Genomic DNA, 9,353 nt, shown 5'->3' with positions numbered 1-9,353 from the left:
CACGCTCGAACGCTCATCCGCTCCTGACGACCCTGCTCCCCCTCCAACTTTATCAGCTGCTCCTTGAGCCCACAACATCCCTAACATGATGTAACAACCCCAGAAGGCAGCTAAGTACCCAGTGACCGAAATATTCGACAAAACCTAACCTACTACCTCATCTCGACCTCATTAGTGTTGCTCCCTGGAGGAAGCTAACCTGACGTTTGCTGCTGCCATATCAACAAGTCTACCCCATCTGCTGCATACATCTCTGCTGCTACCATGCCAAACAATTCTAAGCTCGGCAAGGCCGTAAAGAATGATAGCACACCTATCAGGATGAACCCAACCAGCCAAGCTAGCAACAGGAATAATGCGGCTGTCTCCCCCTTAGGGGCTACCGGGGGGAGTACCGACCCTCCCTGCGTCATCAATAACAAACCTTCCCAGCTGATTGAAGCGTCGTCACTGACTCGAGCCTTACAACAGTTATGTAACCATATGGAGCAACTTAAACGAGCTGCCTCCCCATGTACTGACTTTAAGCGTCCCGCTGATAATCCATGGCTCAGATTATTGACTCAAATACATGATGACCAAAAGTCTATAATCCGAGAGCAGTCGGACCTGATAATGAAGCTTCAGAGTGATGCTTTGGCAATGCACAAGGCTAACCAAGATCTGTCTGCCAGAGTCGGCCACCTCGAACATGAATTAAGCTCTCTTCAGACTTCGGTTACTAACTTTAAACCAGCAGAAACCTCTAAGAAGCAAGAAGAGATGTTACAAAAGTTAGAGAACCACTTTAACTCCCTACAACAGCAACACACTGCAACCCAAGACGAATCAGACCAACTTAAGCTCCTTGATTCTGTCATCATCTCATCACAGGATTTTCCCCATGAAACTGACAGAGAAGACTGTACTGCCATCGTGATCAAGGAATTGCGTGCTAAGTTGAATTATTCAATCGAAGCAAGAGACATTAAGTCAGCTTATAGAGTGGGTACCAAATCATCTGGTGCAAACAACAGAAGGATACGCGTGAAGTTAGATAGCTGCTCCCGCAAGTCAGACCTTATCACTGCTGCAGTCGCTATGAAATCCAAGGTTTATGTGAACGAATGTCTTACCAGATTCAGACAAAATCTCTTATTTAAACTACGTGGAATTCGCAATAGATCCACTGCTATTAAACATTGTTTTGTGCGCGATGGTAAAATAATAGCTAGGAAGACTGACTCTGGAAAAACTTATGTCATAACCACTGAAGCACACCTCACTTCTTTCCTGGATGACTGTGGGATATCAGCTGAATAACCGGAACATAAATTGTAGTCTCACATACAACAAAAATGTACTTAAGCTCTGCCTTTCCTTTCCAAAGGTGTTTATTTTTATTTTTATTTTAATTTTTACTTTATTTTTTGTTTGTCATCTTTGCCTGTTTTATACTCTTAATTATTTGTTCTTAGTTAATCCCCTTGTCACTAAACCTAGGGCTTTTTTTACCCTGTTAATTAACCATTACTAAGCTAATTATCTTCAAGATCATTTTTTTTTATGATTATTATTTTTCTTATTATTTTTTTATTTTACATTTATATTGTCAGTCTCTACTGATTTTTTGTGTTTTATTTTATGTAACTTCTGTGTCCTCCCTGGCTATCTATTGGATCTTTATTTTACTTCTAAATTGTTACTATTTTATTGTATCTGCTCTTATTCTTGTGATCCCTCTGCATCTCTATGCACACTGATATTGATCCTGATCAAAATCTTCTGTCTCATATCTATACCAACCAGCACATTGATCATCATTATTGCAAGTATTTCACAGCACACCAGGCTAAAAACAAACTCCAAAATAGCACCTATCTATCAGTTTATAACCAAAAATGTTAGATCACTTGGTAAACATTTTGACGATTTAAATGCACTACTCACAGCACTAGGTACTAACCTATCGTTCATTATTTTAACAGAAACTTGGCTAAATAAAGACTATACCCAACTCTACAACTTAGCTGGTTATAAAGCCATTCATAACTGTAGGCCTAATAAAAAAGGTGGTGGCACAGCTATTTATTACCGAGATACATTTATCTGCAACAGTGTTATTAGTGACAGAGATGACTACTGTGAATATACTTTTGCTCAGTTTACAATTAAATCCCTTAAATCCTCTTTGACTATTGGAGCCATCTATAGATTTCCTAATACTAACATAGCTTCTTTCTCAGACAACCTAAGGAATCTTATTATAAACAACAATCTCAACAAAAACCACATCATTCTGGGAGGAGACTTTAATATTGACCTGGGTCAACAAAATTGCTCTCAAGTTGACTATTTCCTTAACAGCATGAACTCCTGTATGCTAATCCCCACTATCACCAAACCTACCCGAGTCACTCAAACATCAGCCACTACCTTGGACCACATATGGACAAACATAACAGCTCCCCTTGTATCTGGTATAATCTACGACAGAACAACTGACCACTATCCTACCTTTCTCATAGCGAACATGGACATAACACCACCAAAAAGCAAGAAACTTTCATTTAGGCTACACAGTGAATCAGCTTTAGACAATCTTACAGAGGCACTGCACAATATTAACTGGGATTCTGAATTCAATAATACCCATGATATAAATTCATTAGCTAACCTCTTCCTCTCCAAAACTCTAAGCCTCTACAACCTTCATTGTCCCCTTCTTACAAAGCAAGTAACTGACAAAAGATTAAACAATCCATGGCTCACAAGTGGCATTCTCAACTCAATCAACAAGAAACATGAATATGAGAAGAAAGTTAGGATTGGCCTAGTTTCAAAGGAAGTAGCTAAAAGGTACTCATCAATGCTTACCAGTATCATAAGAAAGGCAAAACTTGCATATTATGTGAATAGATTCAATGAAGCAAAAGGCAACATGAAAAACACTTGGAAAACTATCTCTAGTATCCTAGGAACTAAGCAACACTCACATAACCAAATAAAACTCTACAAGGATGGGGATATACCGTCAACTGATTTACAAATGGCAAATGAATTTACTAGTTTCTTTTCATCGGTTGGTGCTAATCTTGCCAGTAAAATCCCACAGACTCAGACACATATTAACACATATCTCTCAGGCAGCTATCCAAACTCTCTTCTCCTTTCACCAATCAGCCCGGCAGATGTTGTGTCCATCATACACTCTCTAAAAACCAAGGCAGGGAACACTAGTGAAATTCCGTCCATTGTGTACAAGAGAGCCTCCCATGCCCTTGCCCCACCCATAGCACTACTGTTCAACAAATCTATAGAGTGTGACACCTTCCCTGATATCCTCAAAAAAGCAAGAGTAACGCCAGTCCATAAAGGAGGCAATCCGGCGGACATAAACAATTATAGACCAATATCAAATCTACCCATTCTATCAAAAATATTTGAAAAAATTATTTACAAACAGCTCTATTCCTACCTCGTAAAATTCGACATACTCAGCCCCTGCCAGTTTGGCTTCCGGTCCCAAAAGAGCACCAACGATGCAATCATTAGTCTCCTTGACGTTATCTACTCAGCCCTTGACAAAAATGAGTTTCCGATTGGACTCTTCATTGACCTAAGAAAAGCCTTTGATACTGTTAATCACAACTACCTCTTACTTAAACTCCAGCATTATGGAATCCGAGGCCTTGCCCTTGACTACATCCGATCCTATCTTAGTGACAGACACCAATATGTAACCATCAATGATACAACTTCGTCCACTCTACCAATTACCGTTGGAGTGCCACAGGGCAGCATCTTAGGACCTCTTCTATTTCTTATATATATAAACGATCTGCCTAATGTCTCTAATATTCTCAAACCTGTACTGTTTGCTGACGATACTACTCTTATCTATTCAAACCTCAACCCACATACACTAAATAATGTTGTGAATAATGAATTAAAAAAAGTCCACTTATGGATGTCAACGAACAAACTAACATTAAACATCGAAAAGACTTACTACATCTTATTTGGAAGCAAATCATCAAATGCAATTCAGCTACAGATAGACAACATTAACATCAGTAATAAAGATGATGGCAAGTTTCTTGGCCTATTCCTAGACAAGAGACTCAACTTCAGCACCCACATTCAACACATAACTAAGAAAGTCTCTAAGACAGTTGGTATACACTCCAAAATCAGATATTATGTTCCTAACTCTGCTCTCCTCTCACTATATTATGCACTAATTTACCCCTATCTTAATTATGGTATCTGTGCATGGGGGTCTACCACTGCAAACCACCTTAAGCCCATCATCACACAGCAAAAATCTGCTATCAGAATGATAACTAACTCAGCTTTCAGACAACACTCAGCTCCCTTGTTTAAATCCCTAAACTTGCTAAATATTAACTCCCTCCACACATTCTCTTGTGTCAACTACATTTACAAAACCCTGTTCTTAAATGCAAACCATGCTCTGAAACTCTCCCTGGACAGATGTAATAGGACCCATTATCACCACACCAGAAATAAATATCTCTTTGATATCCCCAGGGTCAAACTTAATCTGTGTAAACACTCTATGCAAATTAAGGGACCTAGTTTATGGAACTCACTCCCTAGTGAATTGAAAAACTGTAAAACTTTTGCCTTATTTAAAAGCAAAACCAAAAAGTACCTAACTTCATCTTCTTAGTTTCCTACACTGAGCTTTAAATTTGCTCTGTACCTAGTGTTACCCAATCTCCTAATTTTTATGTAATTTCAAACAACCTTATCATTGTGTTCATTGCTGTCTTCTTTTATGTGCTAGCCATATGCTGTATTGTGACTACCAATTTTTGTCAACTACCATTCAAGCTGTCATTGCAACCAATCTTATATTGTTTCTGCTGTATTATGCCTACCAATTTTTTTGTCAACTACCATTCAAGCTGTCATTGCAATCAATCTTAGCTACCTATGTGCTTTAATATACTGTACCTACAATTTTCTCTCATCTTTTTTTTCATTTCATGTAATCTGTTATCATTTTTTGTCTATAATTTTGCAAGTATTTACCTCCTTAAAATTTTCTTAGATTAAGGACCTGCCCGAAACGCTGCGCGTGCTAGTGGCTTTACAAGACTGTAATTACCATATTTGTATCCTCACATTCCTTATGTACATTCTTGTATATTCATAAATAAAATAAAATAAAATAACATCCACCCACAGGAAGGGTATGGGGTCCAATACCACCCACAGAATGAGTATGGCGTCCACTACATCCCACAGGATGGGTATGGGGCTCCAACCACCCATAGAATGGGTATGGGGCTCCAACCACCCATAGAATGGGTATGGGGTCCAATAACACTCACTGGGGATGTGCATCGCGTCCATTGTCGCGCGTCGAGCTCGAAAACCGCAGCATTCATCTCAGAACCATGCCTATTTCACGCAGATTCCTTAATAAACGTAAGAGTTTTATACGTCACAAGAAAGATAGAAATATAAGCTTCATTCTAAATACCTTACCATGGGTATATTTAAATTTAAAGCGAAGATACGTGTATTTTTATAATAGCCGAGCTCCGACCTCGGACAGATCGATCGACCGAGCAACTCTTTATTTATTTATTTATTTATTTATTTATTTATGCATATACAAGAATGTACATTGGGAATGTGAGGATACATAATATGGTAATTACAGTCTTGTAAAGCCACTAGTACGCGCAGCGTTTCGGGCAGGTCCTTAATCTAAGAAAATTTTAAGAAGGTAAATACTTGCAAAATTTATAGACAAAAAAATGATAACAGTTACGTGGAATGAAAAAAATAAGATGAGAGAAAATTGTTGGTACAGTATATTAAAGCACATAGGTAGCTAAGATTGATTGCAATGACAACTTGAATGGTAGTTGACAAAAATTGGCAGGCACAATACAGCAGAAACAATATAAGATTGATTGCAATGACAGCTTGAATGGTAGTTGACAAAAATTGGTAGTCACAATACAGCATATGGCTAGCACATAAAAGAAGACAGCAATGAACACAATGATAAGGTTGTTTGAACACAATGATAAGGTTGTTTGATACTACATAAAAATTAGGAGATTGGGTAACACTAGGTACAGAGCAAATTTAAAGCTCAGTGTAGGAAACTAAGAAGATGAAATTAGGTACTTTTTGGTTTTGCTTTTAAATAAGGCAAAAGTTTTACCGTTTTTCAATTCACTAGGGAGTGAGTTCCATAGACTAGGTCCCTTAATTTGCATAGAGTGTTTACACAGATTAAGTTTGACCCTGGGGATATCAAAGAGATATTTATTTCTGGTGTCCTATGGGTCCTATGGGTGTCCTATATAATGGGTCCTATATTACATCTGTCCAGGGAGAGTTTCAGAGCATGGTCTGCATTTAAGAACAGGGTTTTGTAAGTGTAGTTGACACAAGAGAATGTGTGGAGGGAGTTAATATTTAGCAAGTTTAGGGATTTAAACAAGGGAGCTGAGTGTTGTCTGAAAGCAGAGTTAATTATTATTCTGATAGCAGATTTTTGCTGTGTGATGATGGGCTTAAGGTGGTTTGCAGTGGTAGACCCCCATGCACAGATACCATAATTAAGATAGGGGTAGATTAGTGCATAATATAGTGAGAGGAGAGCAGAGTTAGGAACATAATATCTGATTTTGGAGAGTATACCAACTGTCTTAGAGACTTTCTTAGTTATGTGTTGAATGTGGGTGCTGAAGTTGAGTCTCTTGTCTAGGAATAGGCCAAGAAACTTGCCATCATTTTTATTACTGATGTTAATGTTGTCTATCTGTAGCTGAATTGCATTTGATGATTTTCTTTCTCTCAGAACAATGTTTATTTCACGTGAATTCGTTAATAAACATATATGTTTTATATGTCTCAAGAAAGGCAGACATATAAGCTTCACTTTAAACACTTTACCATAGACATATTTAAAGTTCTAATGAAGATACATTTATTTTAAAAATTACGGAGCTCCCACCCCATACAGACTGAACGACAGAGCAACAATCTCTCAGATCAATGTTTATTTCACGTAAATTCGTTAATAAACACAAATGATTTATATGTCTTAAGCAAGATAGAAATAAGAGCTTCATTTTCAATACATTACAATAGACATATTTATAGCTCAAGTGAAGATACATATGTTTTTATAGTAGCGCTCAGTAGCTTGTCGGGCATGGAGTGCAGACGCCTACGCACTTGCCGATATATTGTATAATTAACAAAGATACGCTAATAAAGCCTAAAATTTTATATGCCTCCAGAAAGACCGAGATATGAACATTATTATGATTGCACCAAATGAAATACATCATGTTCGAGAACAAAGATATATCAATTTTAAATTAAGTTTCGACTCTTGCTCGGGCGAGAGAGATGGGGCGACTCTCGCCCCATCTATTGGAGATTCTGTCCACTAAAGACCCAAATCTACTCAAACCCTCCTAGCATTATTTAAGTAATGAAGTAATATGGTATATTTACTCACTATAATGTGGGTGTTGAATGCAGAACATGAGAAAACATATATTTACTCCAAACTAATGTAATTTCATTATGAAATAAGTAGCATCAAAGGAAGTCGACGGTCCTAGCGTCAATGTTGTGGAGCGACTTATCCAAGATATATCGTTGTTTGGAAAGTGTTTGTTGGCATATCCAGTTGTCGCACTTCTCTGCACAAATTATCACAAATTTAAATTATAATGTTAACAAGTAGAATACATATTTTTAATAAAATCTAACATAACTAGCCAGAAAACATTTAACATTTGTTAAAAATATATGTTTGGAAGTTAAATCGACTTCATGGGACAATAGTTTTGTAATATTACAAAAAAAAAAAAAATAAATATATACTCGTTATTCGTTGACATGCGTTCGTTACTTAAACTACCATGTACTGTACTTATGTAAAATTTCCCATGTCTCTTCGCTCATCTCACCGAACCCTACAGGCTCTGTGATATATTGTTTAATTAATTGAGATTCATAAATAAAGCTTATAATTGTATATGTTATCAAAAAGGCAGAGCTTAGTTTAGTTCATTTATTATGCACCCCATACCCATCCTATGGGCGATAGTGGAGTGTTACAGAGGCACATAATGGGCTCAGGGACTGAGCCCCACAATTCATATAGCCAAGCAAGTTATAATCTTGATAAGCTAGTTACAAAAGTCAATGCACATTGTCACATCAACAATGGGCTCGAGACCGACCACAAGTACAGTTTATAATTTAAGCAACTGATATATATGGAGGGCTAGTGTCACAATTGATATGTTTATCCTACACATAACCCCCTCTCCCCCATCCAATGGGCAGCGGTGGATAGGTTACAATCAAGTCGTTTTTTGCGTTTTATTCAGAGATTAGATCTTATTGGGTGAGGAAAGATATTCATATTTTAAAGAAGGCTTCTTGGCTGATGCTCTCCATTGATGGAAAATATACAACCCTTTGAAAATCAATGTTAGTTTGATCTAGATATTGTAATTAACGAAAGTATTTATGTCATCAGAAAGGTAGAAAAATAGGCTACATTTAAAATCCTTTGTCATAAATATAACTGAAGTGAAAACGAAGATATATGCGTTTTGATAGTTACTTGATGGCTAGCTCTGAGAGTGTGAAGCCCTGCACACCAGCCAATAAATTGTATAATTAGTTTCCATATATTTTAATTAATCTTAAAAATCTATATGTCAGAAGAAAGGAAGATGTAGCCGTTAATGTGACAACATTTAAAAATATATATCTCTTAAGTTAAATAAATAATACCACCTTATCGCCTGTGTCCGGACACATGAAAACTACCTAGGTATCAGTATCCAGCCAGGCGGGGATCACAGGCTGCACAATACTGATAAATTATGTAATGCACTACTTGTGGTCCATCTCGAACCCATTTATGATATGACGACTTATAGTGAATTTTGTAACTAGCTCATCAAGATTGTAACTTGCTTAGCTAAATGAATTGTGGGGTTCGGTCCATTCATTTTCATTCTTTATTATGCACCCCATAATACCCATTCCGTGGGCGGTGGTGTAAAGGATTACAGAGGCACATAATCGGTTCAGGAACTGAACCCTCTAGTTCGTTTAGCTAAGCAAATAACAATCTTTTGACGCTAGTTACAAAATTATTAATGTACACATACTTATGCATACATGTACATATACATACGTATACATATATACATACACATACATATTTAATCAACCAAACAAATACACACATCAGTAATCTTTTGTCACAAGTAATTCAACAAGAGGCTCACAACAGTCACTATAAAAGGCACTTTACGTCTATGAGGAGTCGCACAGTTACTAGT

This window comes from Procambarus clarkii, chromosome 73 (assembly GCF_040958095.1).
Source record: "Procambarus clarkii isolate CNS0578487 chromosome 73, FALCON_Pclarkii_2.0, whole genome shotgun sequence".
Taxonomy (NCBI): Eukaryota; Metazoa; Arthropoda; class Malacostraca; order Decapoda; family Cambaridae; genus Procambarus; species Procambarus clarkii.
The sequence above is the reverse complement of the archived record's forward strand: the minus strand, read 5'-3'. Positions refer to the sequence as shown.